The sequence below is a fragment of the Periplaneta americana genome, chromosome 4 (assembly GCF_040183065.1).
Source record: "Periplaneta americana isolate PAMFEO1 chromosome 4, P.americana_PAMFEO1_priV1, whole genome shotgun sequence".
NCBI lineage: Eukaryota > Metazoa > Arthropoda > Insecta > Blattodea > Blattidae > Periplaneta > Periplaneta americana.
In genome coordinates this window covers 156,124,965-156,139,929 of record NC_091120.1, presented here as the reverse complement: position 1 = coordinate 156,139,929, position 14,965 = coordinate 156,124,965, and the positions used below count along the sequence as shown (strand labels likewise).

The 14,965-nt window shown below is 34.0% G+C and overlaps 1 protein-coding gene across 1 annotated transcript in view; it reads left to right on the top strand.

Moving 5' to 3' along the window:
• Spt20 overlaps positions 1 to 5,418 on the top strand; it is a 104,358-nt gene extending 98,940 nt beyond the window's left edge. The window contains exon 20 of the mRNA XM_069824196.1: positions 290 to 5,418. The gene's annotated coding sequence lies outside the window, so the exon portion shown is untranslated. The remainder of the gene's footprint in view (positions 1 to 289) is intronic.
• The last annotated feature ends 9,547 nt before the right edge of the window (positions 5,419 to 14,965 follow it).

The following is a 14,965-nucleotide window of genomic DNA, read 5'->3' as shown; positions in this document are numbered from 1 at the left end:
CCTACTCCATGTGACACGTTATACATGGTGAAAGGGGGCTAAATAGGATCACTTTGAGAGGTAAATCAGCGCAATGAGTTAAACAAAGAACTCTAAGTATAATTGTGGTCTTCTGTGAATAGGTTTTGAGAGGAGTAGCATTTTTAGTTGAATTTTGGAATGCATATTGCAGGATACTGGGAGACGTTGAAGAGGTGATGTTGGGGATTTTGTAGAGTAAATACCAAAAAATGTTACCTTTATTAGTTTGTTACGTAACATTGACGGTTTGGCTGTAATTTCATTGCAGATCGGTAACAATGTCTGTGACATGAAGATGTGGCAACCATATGTTCAGTGACAATAGAAACACTTCAGAAGCAAGACTAGAGAGGGAAGGAGAAGGTGCACAACCAGGGTTGCCAGACGTCCTGGATTTCCCAGGATTGTTCTGGATTTTAATGGTGTGTCTTGTGTCCTGGATTGAGTTATGTTTGTCCTGGAATGTCGTAGATTGGAAAAATACAATTTTTTGCTCATTTCTGTAAAATTATTTTTAAAATTCTTTATTCATTTTTTTTCAAGACACTATCCAACCTATATGTTCAACATCGTCGTCAACATTGCATTCTATCAGGTTATATTGAAACGAAAAAGATAATACCATAGTATGTATTAGTTACTATATAGTATCTTTATTCTCTTTGGAAGTTGATTTATTATTGATAGGATTTAAACACTGTATCATACATTTTTTCTGTTTAGATCAGGCTGTAATATACATTATTTTGCCAGACTTCATCAATAATTAAAAGGAAATTTCATAATCTAGAAAAACGTAACAAAATTAAAAGTTTAGGCCCTACATAGCCTAATCTGTTGAAACACATAAAACTAATAAATTCAGTTGTATTACAGATTGAATTAATCCAAGTGTGTAGTCACGTTAGGTATGCAGTATCATCATCTGTCCTAGATTCCTGACAAGAGAATCTGGCAACCCTGTGCACAGCCACAGCCTCTGTTAAGCGTTTGTGCAGTTATGTAGGGTGCATAATTTTGCGACTCAATCACTACGTGAACATGGGTTGCAATGTTGCATTCTGTTCGCTTTTATTTATAGAAATAACTCAAAAGCCATTTACAAACGACCACAGTGATATTAGTCGTTTGTTTAACTCGCCTTGCTGATTCCTCTCTCAAGAGAGGATCTCATTTAGTCCCCTTCCACCTAGTATAATAGTAAAACGAGAACATGTTCCTTTTAAGTACCATAAATTTGTTTTTAGTAAATCTGATTTTATTTCATAAAACAATATAAAAATATGAGAATAGTATTTGCTTATCAGTATCAATAATTCTAATATATTTCACAATTGACATCCCTATACATACGTAATAATGTTTCCAGATAAATATGTGCCAAACTCTCTTTGTATGTTTTAAATAAGAAAGTACTTACGTCATACCACATAAGATAAGCATAAAAATCGAAAGAAAGTGGGTGACTAGAGCGTAAATAATTTCTTACGAATTTGGAACCTGGTTAAAATTAATTGCTCAGTTCTTCCTTCACCCTCCACCCCCTCAAATTCAAATACGACTGTAATCCCAGGCAAACGATTTTACTGGGACAATCCTACCTTCACGCAGTTCGAGGTTATGTAGGATCAGTTAATTGTAATTTATCATTGTGATATTAAAATTAATTATATTCTCCTATACGTACTGATTATATAAAATACGGGAAAGTATAATAACGGAGTTTTTAAATGCATATTTGTTTTAATTTGTAATGTATTATCAATGTTTTAACTCATATCTGTTTGTAAAAGTAGCATTTGCTCATTGATAAGAAAAATGTTTCGTTTGTAATCTTAGTATTTGTGTTGTACAATTTTCTGTATGTTCGATTTTCCACATTATATTTACACATGACTTGGAACACAAACTTCATTACATGTACATCTTAGTTTTGTCTGTTTTGTATATACTTTTTTTTAATATACAAAAATGAGTGTGCTAGAATTAAGTTACAAGGCAGTGTATGTGGATACTTTTAACGAAACTTTACAAGTCCTATTTCTCGCCGAATTTTGGGGCATAAATCAGGTTGCAGAACGAATGATGAAGATGGCATTTCGTACCTGATAAATATGTCCATTTAGAGATGAAAATGAAAAGGAATTGGATTAATTTTGCTTGAGGTATATGGTTCGTTAATGTGAGGACAGCAATATATTTTTCAAGTTAATATAAACAGGAGATCCTTGGAACACGTGACCATTAAAAGAAGGACCTGCAACAATTTGTTAATAATTTTGTTATGTGTATTCAGGTAATCTGGAAGGTGGAACTAACGAAGTAATGTTATAAAGAAAGCCAGATTTGCATCATGGTTGTTTATACTCTATATACTGGCATAGAAGAAGCTTTAAAGAAAAATTTTCTAACACTGGAGTTGCTCGCTCACTAAGTAGCAGATATGAACGTTATTTGGCATTCAATAATTTTACTATATCTCTGAATTCCTGACGTACTTGTGTGTAACTAAATTACATGTTTTGTGTTCATAGAAATATTGTAAAGTGGAACATCTTGACACAGTTACTGTGTTGTGAAGGTTAGCTGGACATTCATGTGTGATGGAGCAAAATATTTGGTGTGTTATTCTAGTTCTCTATTTTTTTGGTTTTGCTCTTTTCAAACGGAATGCGAAAGTAGCAGGTCTAAGTAAAAACTGCTTATGGTCTAAGAAATAAGAGCAAGAATAAGATTCCAGAGCCAATCCAGGTAACTATTATTGTAGATATTCCATACATTAATTTATCAGAACCTTACCCAGTGAATATAATCCAAAATTTAAAATTTCTGGTCATCTTTCAGCACCAAGTTATCTTGTATGCTAGTGAATACAGTGAATAATGTTCAATGCATTTACTTCAAATAATTAAGAACCAGTGAATTCCCTCACATTACAAATACATGAAGACTTGGAAAGTGACATCTCAGTATATAATATGTACTACTATTATATGTGACCAATGTAATAAAGCAGTATTTGTTTGAAAATTGCATCAATCGCAATTTTTCTAACATTGATATATACATATATTACAAGTTTCTGCATATTTTACGACATAATGGATCTTTATACTGTGGTTCAAAGTTATTACTTGTGTAGGAAGTGCTACGAACTTATGGCAATTATTTATTTGTGTTGTATATTTTTTTGGGCGCCTTAATTCATCATTTCAATTCCTGGCTCAGTTGTCTCATGAGTCCTGCTGTATTGGTGTCACGAGGTTCCAGCCTGTCTCTGGATAGTTGACTAAACAACTCAAGGATCATTAAAAAAAAAAAAAAAAAAAAAAAACTTTTTCTCATGAAAGCCTTCATACTGCATTGCTATGAGTTCGTCTAAAATAGGTTCTGAATTTCGTTTTACTTACGCAATTATTTTAAAATAACATTGATAGCCTATCTGAAGTATGATCAACTCAATATTACTCTGCTGACAGTAGACATATCATAATCATTGAATTCAGGGGTGTTTCAATACATAACTTTTTGTGGAGGTAATTTGTCGTTATGTTAAATATAAAATTAATTTTAATTCCTGTACAGCATAAGAGAGAGCATATTCGAAAAAGCTGAAATTCAAAATTTATAAAACGGCTATATTACTGGTTATTTTGTACAGTTGTGAAATTTGGACTCTCTCTTTGATAAAACGTAACACAGAGATTACGACTGCCCAAGGAAAGGCCTACAAAATGTGATACTGTAGTGAATTTACTATATTAGTACTAGGGTTAAATGCTTTACTTTATGGGTACTTAAAAATGTTTAAAAAAGGCAGAAGATGGTAATAACCATGGCTAGATACATAGAAATGTGTGCAAGGTTTTAAAGGATTTTCTTTTTACACAAGATCATTCTTTTTCACGTAACTTGAAAGCATTTTTAGGGAAGATAAAAAATATTAATTTTTTTTATTTTAAACGTATTTTGATATAGAATAACTTAGTTGAAGGGGACTGTAAACGTTTGGATTATGGTACCTATCATATCTCGTATATTTTCGAAACTTCTTTACAATTGCGCTACCAAAGGAAGATGGATATTTATCCATACCCACCTATTAACCAAAGTGCATATATTATGTAAGGCGTACCAAAAGCCTGAACTAACCAAACCTAACCTAGCTCTGATACTTGACGTTACAAAAAGTATTTTTCTATCTATGTATCTACCAAAAAACTTACATGCACCTTTCTGCCAGCCACCACTCACAGCAAATTTTCACCTTTATTCCGATGCGAAATTGGCATCGCCACTCAGTTTGTCTTTTGTTTATGGTACTTATGACTCACCTAGAAGCCAAATATGTAAATACATCCTACCATCCTTTGGTAGCGCAGTTGTAAAGAAATATCGTATTTTCATGTGGAAATATAAAATAAATTAAAGTCTTTTGAAGTAATTAATTTCAGACGTAAAATGGGTCATTTGTCACCATGTTATATGACAAAACAAAAGAATGTATATAAATATTTTGTTCTGATATTTTGAATTTTCAACATTTTAAAGTCTTGTCATGCACACATTACATTTTTTCTAGATAAAATACATATTTCCCCCCTCTTTCCCAGAAAGCGCTTGTCTCATTGTTTCTGTCATCTTTTTTAACTTTTGACATCAATAAGAACCTGTTTTCAAAAATATGTGTTACATTTTAATGCAATAAGAAGATAATCTTTTTAAGTGCTAATATTAAATGGTAACTCATTCTCTTATGTCGTCGTTTTTCAAATGTTATGATTTTATTATACTCACACAGTGATTGAAACGGTTAGTTGTGTGAGATCATAGAAACCATACAAACATTTGAGATAAGTAAAGTCATGATAAATTATATAAAAAACAGAATTCAGAGAAGTAGTGATGTACTGAAAATGTTTAACATATTATTTTGTTTATAAAATATTTTTAATTGCGATATTTCAGATTAACTTTGAACATGTAACAACTGATTTAACCGCGTGGGTGGACTAATTATGATTTCCTTAGTATGAACCTATGGCATGCAAAACTCGAAAGAAAAGAGATATGAATAGATCATCAGTTATTTCCTCTCTGTTCCTGGTTTCAGGAGCAGATGGCATTGGCGGTTAACCTGTGATCAACAAACTCTCTTGCATACCTCTCCATCCCACTAAAAGACTTGTAGTTAAACAAGTTTTTTTTTTTAATGTTTAACCGTCGATGCCTGTAACTTAGATGTGTTAGAATATACAGGCTGATCCATAAGCCATGTCATTAATTTCCTGGGGTTGCATCTTTGAGATATCTCAAACAAAAGTTTAGTACAGTTGTTCTCATTTTTGATTACGTTTTGGAAAAAAAAAAAAAAAAAAAAAAAAAAATTAATGAAATGTTGAGTAGCATATTTTAGGAAAACTATTGATAAATTCACAATATTCTCAATCAATTTGAAAGAGCAGTGAATTTTGATAATGAATGATTGAACGAATATTAGTTTTTCCCTTAAATTTGCAGAAATTTTATCCAAATAAATGTAAATGTTTGTTGCTCAGAGCAATTTTAAATTGTAGAGAACCATGACAACACTGTAAAAAGTTCATTGTCTGGAATCAACAGATATGTACAGCTCGCATGTACGTTTCTTAGAGCAATGGAAGAGAGAACAAGAAATGTAAACATAAACAATTGTGTTTGAAGACAGCTCTTGAAATTTACTTTCTCTTACATAAGTTTACTGGTTACTGATAACTTCTTTAAAAATTGAAGTGGGAGGCAACTATTTCTAATTGGTTAAAGTAAATACTGCTTGCGGCTTCTCTCTACACATTTGAAACAGAAAAATTAAACAGTACACCATCTGTAGTTTTTTCTTACGACCTTGGCAATGAAAACACGTCCAGTGCAGGAGTTGTCCACCGAAACACAATAGAGTACTGTACAATCGACCACTGATTACAGTGTTACACAATAGCATATTCCACGTATTTAAAATTGCACATTTCTCTAGGAAACTATACAAAAAACAGCAAAATGGTACTTCACTTTTTTGTTACTCTTTACTAAAGAAATCCATGCCATGACTTACAGTTTACCCAGTACACTCCAAATCGTACATTTTTTTTATGAATTTCATTAAAATATCGCCTTTTTTTCATTGACAACTTTCCCTTATGAGTTCAAATTTGATCTATGAATATTGTGAACCAAACTATGGAACCTGTATATTTCAAACTAACTTGAAAAATTTAATCGAAAAAGGGAACATCAATATAATCTCTGTATTTTCAACTTTATAATTCAGCTCGCTACTTCTCATGACAATATAATGATGACTGACTGACCGACTGATCTGGCTCACTCACTCACTGACTCACAAGAGTGTTGTCACTGATTATTCAAGTATTGACACCTTTATGATTTCTTATACATTGAGAAATAACACTGCAGAAACTCCATGATCTGATTTCTTGGGATTATAATGTGACATTCTTTTGCATCAGTGGGATATATGATTGTGAACTGTGTGAAATGGTGAGTGATAGCAAAGAATATAACAGAACCCTGTAAAAATTCCAAACACTGCCTTTGTCCATAACAAATTTCTTTTTTGACCTTGATCACTGTTATGGAAAGCCAACACACTAATCGTTGTTCAGGGGTTCTCCAAGAATACAAAATTACAATAATGAAGTTTACCAGAATTTTTTTTTCGAAATAGAAATAATAACTTGTAAAAAATAACCAACTTAAAACTTTGCCTTAATTACTGTCATATCAGATTCTAAAGCACTCATCTGATAACAGAAAGCATTTGAAACATAAACTTCTTCTCCACTTCTCTCCTCCCCAATATTCGATTTATTGGCAAATAGCCAATCGTCATTTGTAATGTAGTTTTCAAAATGCGATCTGAGCTTGCCCATGTTGTCTAGTTTTTATCCAGTGTCAGGCATAATGATGTTTTGAGTAGTTATAAGAAAACTAAAAAACAGAACTAATTTTAGATAAACTCATAGTACTTAATTTAGAAACAGAACATTCATAATGACCTTTATTTACAGAATTAGGCAGGGATTTTAAAACTCCAATATAATCTTAAAATGACCAACTATGATTTTAACCCTTCTACTGATGATTTGATTATACAACTCATCATTCCTGTGTATGACAATTGTGCAGTGACTGAGGTTATTTATGATTCTTTTGAAGCTTTTGTCCATATTGAACCAGAATAATACTTCCAATTAAATATAGCCATTCAAGAAATCAATTGGTTATTCAGTGAGTAGGTAGTATGTTGTGTTTGAGACTAGATATTTCTTAAAGGCCTACATCCAGAAACATCAAGCAAAATTTGTGATTGGTCATCCTTAATTGATGACATGTCATCAGTAAAAGCGTTAAAACATAATGTACATTATGCATGAATATATTTAATGTTATGAAAATGTTGACTCAGTTATGAAGTATGCATTAATTCGGTATGTTATAAAAATATCTACAATGTGTATGAATTAAGATGATAAATTGTTCTTTCCACTCTGAAATCACACACTCTTACAACATATAATTGAAAATTTCATCTCATATTAGAGATATACATTGAAACTTAATATCTTTGATCATAAAAAATAAATAAGCAATTTCAAATTTGTATAATATGGATTAATGTAAAACAACAACTTTACACAGATAATCGAGTGTTAAATGAAAAGAAATTTATTCTGTACAAAGAAGAAAGAAGGCAACAGATTAGGTATTTTTAATCACATTTTAACTATCACATGTTACATTTTAAAACGTGAGTTCCCAAATCCAGGATCAACACGGGCATTATGTAAAGTTGATATTAATGGAGTATGTTTCAATAGCGAACATAATTTTTATTTGAAGTTTTAATTTTTTATCAGGCTATTTAAAATGTAAATTTTCGATTTTTAAAAGGTTTGGGGAACCTATGTTTTAAAATTCATAGTTGGGTAGAAAAGACAAATTGGAAATAATTGAAGATGTAAGACAAAAATTTAGAACATTGTTTCCAAGAAACCTACAAGTGTTGAACAGAACAAATAGCGTACCATCACAAGATAATTTGGTTATAACCTAACCTAAAATGTAAGGCCACAATCTTCTTAATACTGAGGATAATACTTAATAAGTATCTGTGCCAGATGTACGTACCATTCTTGCCAACCTGCAAATGTTAAAAGAGATGAATTTTTATGGAGAACTACAGTAGATTAAATAATAATAATAATAATAATAATAATAATAATACTATTTATTATAATAAGAATAATAATAATAATAATAATAATAATAATAATAATACAGCAGCTAGTTGTTGAAGCTTAACCAGTGCACATTATATAAACCCATGTTGCCAAATCTGTACCTTTTTTTTAACTCGTTTTTATTTATTTTAGACTTTTGAATGTGAAACAAAGACAAGTCTGTGTTTTACTTTTCTACAAATGATATAGATGGAGTAAACTGACCTGTATCATAACCCAATATTTTGTATTAAGGGGTGCAGCTGTGTTACTGTTTTCCAATTTTTGCGACAACAGAAGAAATTAAACTGAATAATTGTGAAAAAAGTACTGGGGTAAAGACCATCATAATTGATTAAATAATAATGTAACTATTGTATGTATAAATTGTTCTGAAAGCATGGCAATATGATGTATTGTATACCACTGTGCATGTATGTATGCGTGTATGTGCAAAATGTAAATATATTCTATTTATGAAATAATGCAAGAAAGTGTGTGCTAGAGAGATTAGAATAAAAGAGTGTGTGAATGTAAGATATATTGAGGGTCACTGTATGAGAATATCGTGTTGAAACAAAAAATTGCGATAAATTTATTTACAGAGTTTGAATAAATTTCTATAGCAGAGTTGAAAAAAAAAAGTTGTTGCTCCATGTTTGAATTTGTATGTTTTTCTTTTATCCTTTGTCATCCTGTGCCTTTCAGTCCATTCATGGAACACCAGTTGTAGCAGTCAGAAGTCATGCTTATACAGAGTGAGTCAGCCAGGACTAGACCGGCATCAGTGGAAAGTCATATGCATAGTAACTGCTGTGCCATCGTAGTGATCACAACTCTTGCTCGTGTACATTTCGTATTTAGTTACGTAAACACGTTCACACAATGAAAGTGCAGCTGTATACCACACATTTAGAGTAGGCTGCAGTAGTGTGTCCATTATGAAATATAGCCTTGAACAACGAGTGTTTATTTACAACAACTTAGTGAAATACGAATCTTGGAGAACAGTTGTAACAAACTTCCATCGGTCATTCCCTGATTCACCAAAACTAAAGCAATGATTTACAATTTAGTGAAGAAATTTCGTATAACTGGATCAGTATTGGATAAGAAACGACATGTGTGAAATGTGTTCTCACTGAGGAGATGTTAGATGAAACTGGCCACCAACTAGAGAGAAGTCCTACGACATCATCCCGCCGTGTAACTCAGCAGGTAGGAGTGTCACAGTCTTCAGTGATAAGAGGTATGAAACAATTAAAATTAAAATCTTACAAAATTCGTGTAGTTCAGATTTAACGGAACCTGATTATCAGAGCAGACTTAGGTTTTGCATGTGCTTCCAACAGTCAGTGTATGATGGACTACTTGACCCCACCTTAATTTTTTTTTTATAGTGACACATGATTCCATCTCAGTGGTTATGTGAGCACTCAAAATAATCGTTACTGGGATAGTGAAAATCCACACCATTTTCATGAACAACCACTACATGACATAAATTCGAGCCGTTTTGGAGAACAAACTGCGGCGAGGTGCTGGACATGTCTTCAGGAGATGTGCAGCCTGCCAGATATCACAAGATGAACATGAATTGTGAATTCGGTAAGTACATTATTATGCAATACTAACCGCAAAAGCACAGAACGAATCCTCTGCATATGGTAGCATCGTTACGTATGAATCAGCCACCGTGAGTGCAGTTAGGAGTCTAGGTCTAGGTCTAGATTGCATTTGGAGTGAAAAGTAAGCCTCTCTCAAGAAGATTAGAATAAAAGGAGGATCTCATTCCTATCTCTTCTGTGTTAATTGCTGCTTAACTCTTGTAATCAACAATGAAGGCACTAAAATCGTTTCATACCCAACATTCTACCAAAGAATTATCCTATTATTTTTTTACGACCTTCCTATAAAGAGGTGTCTAGGGCTGCCATCTGTCCCGGTTTTTGAGAATTGTATAATTTCATTCACTAAAGCAATTTTTCCCATTTTATTACCGGTACTTGTAATTTATTTTCAATCAATCAAACTTCTGTATCTCCTCATGAGGAGCATAAGGCATTCACAAAGTGCCTCCATCGGACTCTATTTGTAGCCAACTTCTTCACTTTGCTCCATGTTTTCCCCTCCCTGGCAATTTCCTCCAAAACTGTTCTCTTCCATGTATTTTTTGGCCTTCCTCTTGTTCTACTACCCTAGGGGTTCCAATCCAAAGCCACTCTTTCTACTGCTCCATCTTCTTTCCTGATTGTGTGCCCTATCCAATTCCACTTTCGTCTTTTGATTTCTATTGTGATTTCTTTCTGGTTTGTTATCTTCCATAGTTCTGAGTTTGTGATTATATGTGGCCATCTAATTTTTAAAATTCTTTGTAAATATCTATTAACAAATGTTTGCAGTTTATTTTGTATAATTTTACTTGTTTTCCATGTCTCACAGTCATATAATAAGACTGATTTCACATTACTGTTAAAGATTTTAATTTTTGTAGGTCTAGATATAATATAAGATTTCCATATTGGGTACAACTGAGCAAATGCACTATTTGCATTTTTTATTTGGTTCTTTACATCCTCAAAGGCTCCACCATCCTTGGCAATTATACTACCCAAATATTTAAATTCTTGAACAGTATCAATGTTATTATTTATTATAACTTTATCTGTCTTTTTAGTATTTAATCTCATTTCTTTAGTTTTCTTTACGTTTATTAATAAAGTACTGACTTTATTCTGTAATTTATTTTAATATTTGAATAATCTCCTCTATGGGGCTTATGTACTCATGAGCAGAAGCGAATCTAAGTGATATTTTTATGAAAATGCTATCTTCTTTCTCCGGAAGAACTTCGATTTCTCTGAAAATAATCCTTTACAGAAACTTGAATCTTTATAATTAAAAGGAATCAGCCAAATTTCTTTCAAAATTATTCAAGAAGCATCTTTTTTACTGGGAGTTAGTGTCTTCAGAATTATTTTTGAGTGTATTATGAGTTTTATTTCAATCCTTCCTCTATGTTACTAAGTCTAGGTTATTGGGTTACCTGTGTGTGTATTATTGTACTAAATTTTAAAAAAAATATATGGTTTATTTAAAGACGCTTGCAACTACAGAGGTTATATCAGCATCGCCAGAATTTTGCCCCGCAGGAGTTCTTTTATATGCCAGAAAATCTACTGACATGAGCCTGTCGCATTTAAGCACTTAAATGCTATCGACCTGGGCCAGGATCGAACCCGCAACCTCGAGCATAGAAGGCCAGCACTATACCAAGTATGCTACCGTGGCCGACTGTACTAAGTTTACCAAGTACGCTACCGAGGTCGACTGTACTAAGTTTTATGGTACTGTATCGAGATCAGTAATGTTATGTTTTCTGTAAAACAGTAAGCAGCTATTAAAGGTTAAAAAAATATAACCTGAAACTTAAGGGTAGAGAATTCTCAAATTTTGTCCCCACTTCTGAAAAATGAAAGGTGGTAAACCTGAGGCTGCCACTAGAACAAAGAATAACACTGAAATAGAAGTTATTCTAAAATTTGAATTGAAGGATTGATATATTTATCGAAGTATAATAGCAAATTAAAAAAATTAAAAGAACAAGAATAATAGTATAAATAATAAGAAAGGATGTAAATAAGTTAAGATATAATTAAATGAAATTAAAGTTCATGTAGGGATATACACGTGGTTCTGAAGAATGACTATGGTACCTCGTATTGATGCAATGACTATATCATGTCGTGCCTTTTGGAGCCCTGTAGGTGATTAGGTATTGTACTTCGGACACCAATCTTCTGTCCATGAACAGAAGTATCTTCCAAGTTGTATTTATTTTTCTAATAGACCCCAGTAGGTTGATAAATTGATTTTTTCTCGGCCTCCACTTCTTCTAGCTAGCCACCATGAGATTCAAAATGCACTGTTAGATCTAAGATAAATTCCCCGTCAGCTTGGGTGGCGCAGTCGGTAGAGTGCTAGCCTTCTGTGTCCGAGATTGCAGGTTCGATTTCGGTCCAGGCCGATGGCATTTAAGTGTGCTTAAATGCGACAGGATCATGTAGTAGATTTACTGGTCCGTAAAAGAATTCCTGTAGGAAAAAATTCTGACATTGCTGATATAACAGCTGTGTTGTTAAATAAATCATAATTTAAAATCTAAGATAAATCCTGGCCTACTTGATGGTCGGAAGGCTATAATGTCTGTGCTCCTATTAATTTTTGCCAGTGCCTAAACTGGGAACTTCTTCATATTCCAAATAACCAGTGTGTTGGCTATCACCTGTCCATATGGAATGAAGATAATTTCGTAACATCTCTCGGCATGGACAGACACCAAGGACGTGGGCAAGAGTTTCGCACTGTCTGTGGCAATGCCAACAGAGTGTTTTGTCCTTGGACCTGCCCAGCAGAGAGTGGACTGAGCACATAATGGCAGTCATCATGATGGCATCTCTCCATTCGGCACAGGACAAGCCACGATTTTTTGTTCCCTACCCTTTTCTTTGTGCGGAAGTTTCGTCTGCAATTTAAACTCTTTTTCCCTTAAAACCTGTCTTACTTTAATTACGAGGGGGATCCAGGAAATAACGACCGTTCGCGCATACCCGCCGTGCAGCTGACTCCCCTTCCTTGTTTGAAGGTCAAATGGCTTCCTTAACATGTGTTCTCATAATGTTGTGAGTACTGGTTGCAACAAGTCGCCATTGTGCATTTTGTGTTACTTCAAAATGAACGACGTGATTGATAATCCCGCCGACTGTGAGGTGAGGAGTGTGATTCGATTTTTGAATGCCCGACATTTGAAACCAGCAGAAATTTACCGGCAATTGAAAGAAGTGTATGGTGATACTGTAATGAATGAAAGAAATGTGAGAAAATGGTGCGAAATGTTCAACAACGGGCGAACAAATGTCCACGATGAAACTCGACCCGGATGCCCATCACTCATCACAGAAGATCTGAAGACTAAAGTGAACGACAGAATCTTGCAAGACAGGCGCACATCACTCGACGAATTGCATATTGCCTTTCCTGACATTTCTCGTTCTTTGCTTGGTGAAATTGTGTCGCAACATCTTGGCTACCACAAAATCTGTGCACGATGGGTTCCACGGCAACTGAGTGACCAACACAAAACTCAGAGAATGGCCTCAGCATTGACATTCTTGATGCGAAATCACACAGATGGAGACGCCTTTCTTGATCAAATTGTGACTGGTGATGAGACCAAGCGCCAATCACGTCAGTGGCATCATCCCTCATCACCCAAGAAACCAAGAAAATTCAAACAGACTCTCTCAACACAAAAAGTCATGGCTACTGTCTTTTGGGATCGCAAAGGTGTTCTTTTGCTGGACTTCATGCCAAAAGGCACTACGATCAATGCAAATCGTTATTGTGAGACTTTACGAAAACTACGGCGAGCCATCCAAAACAAGAGGCGAGGAATGCTTTCGAGAGGAGTTGTGCTTCTTCACGACAACGCCCGCCCGCACACTGCTGCTTCAACTCGAGAATTGCTGGATCAATTCGGTTGGGAAATCTTTGATCATCCGCCCTATAGTCCAGACCTTGCTCCTAGCGATTTTCACCTTTTCACTAAGCTGAAAGACTTTCTGGGTGGTACGCGTTTTGGAAGTGATAAAGAGTTGAAGAAGACAGTGAACACCTGGCTTAATGAACTGGCGGCAGAGGAGTATAACACGGGAATTCTAAAGCTAGTGAACAGATACGACAAATGTTTAAATGTAGGTGGTGATTATGTAGAGAAGTAAAGGAAGCTTCAGTTATGTAACAGACTTTGTTTTTTCAAATAAATATTTTTTTTTTTAATTATTACAACAAAACGGTCGTTATTTCCTGGATCCCCCTCGTACATTGAAAAAATAACTGGTTGGAGACATAATGTTATCAGTCACTTCTACACCCAGATACTGCAGACATCTAAGACTTTCTTGTCCCAGATCTCGTGTAGCATTGATGTAGTTGTTGTTGGCCTGTGATAGCTTGACGAGAATCATCTTTGCACAATCGTAAAATAATGAACTTGAAGTTTTAATGAATATCGTAACCAGTACAAAAAAAATAAACTCAGCATTCACTGCTCAAGCCACTACTAAAATTTTTCATGTTGTACATATATGATGATATTCAAACTTCATTAAATTTACTTTTCCAATAATGATATGTTGCCGGTTATTAAGGTGCAAGATATTCATAATTGTCTGTGGGATTAAAAAACATTTTAACAGAGTTATTCTCAATTGTTTCATTCCCAGACATAATGAAGATCTTTTCGTAATGCCTCTTTGATATGCAAAATCAAAGCCTCCCAAGCAATGTGTTCAGCCAGAAATACAAACAACATTCATATAAATAGCACCCATGCTTACACATTGTGTGACACCTTTACAACCTCTGAGCTTATTGTTCCAACCTCCTTACTATATGAAGATTGTTGAAGTCCTTAGGACCGCATTCCTGTGAGTATGTGATTCACTGCTTTGTGTCATCTTATTGATTCAACTATGGTATCCAGGTCTGACGGAGTCTCCCTGATATTGCAGGTTACAATGATAGTTAATTTTTATTTTCTGCCACTTGGTAGCATTCATCTCTCTTAGCTTACTCTGTGAGTGCCAGTCTCATTCTGCAACCTG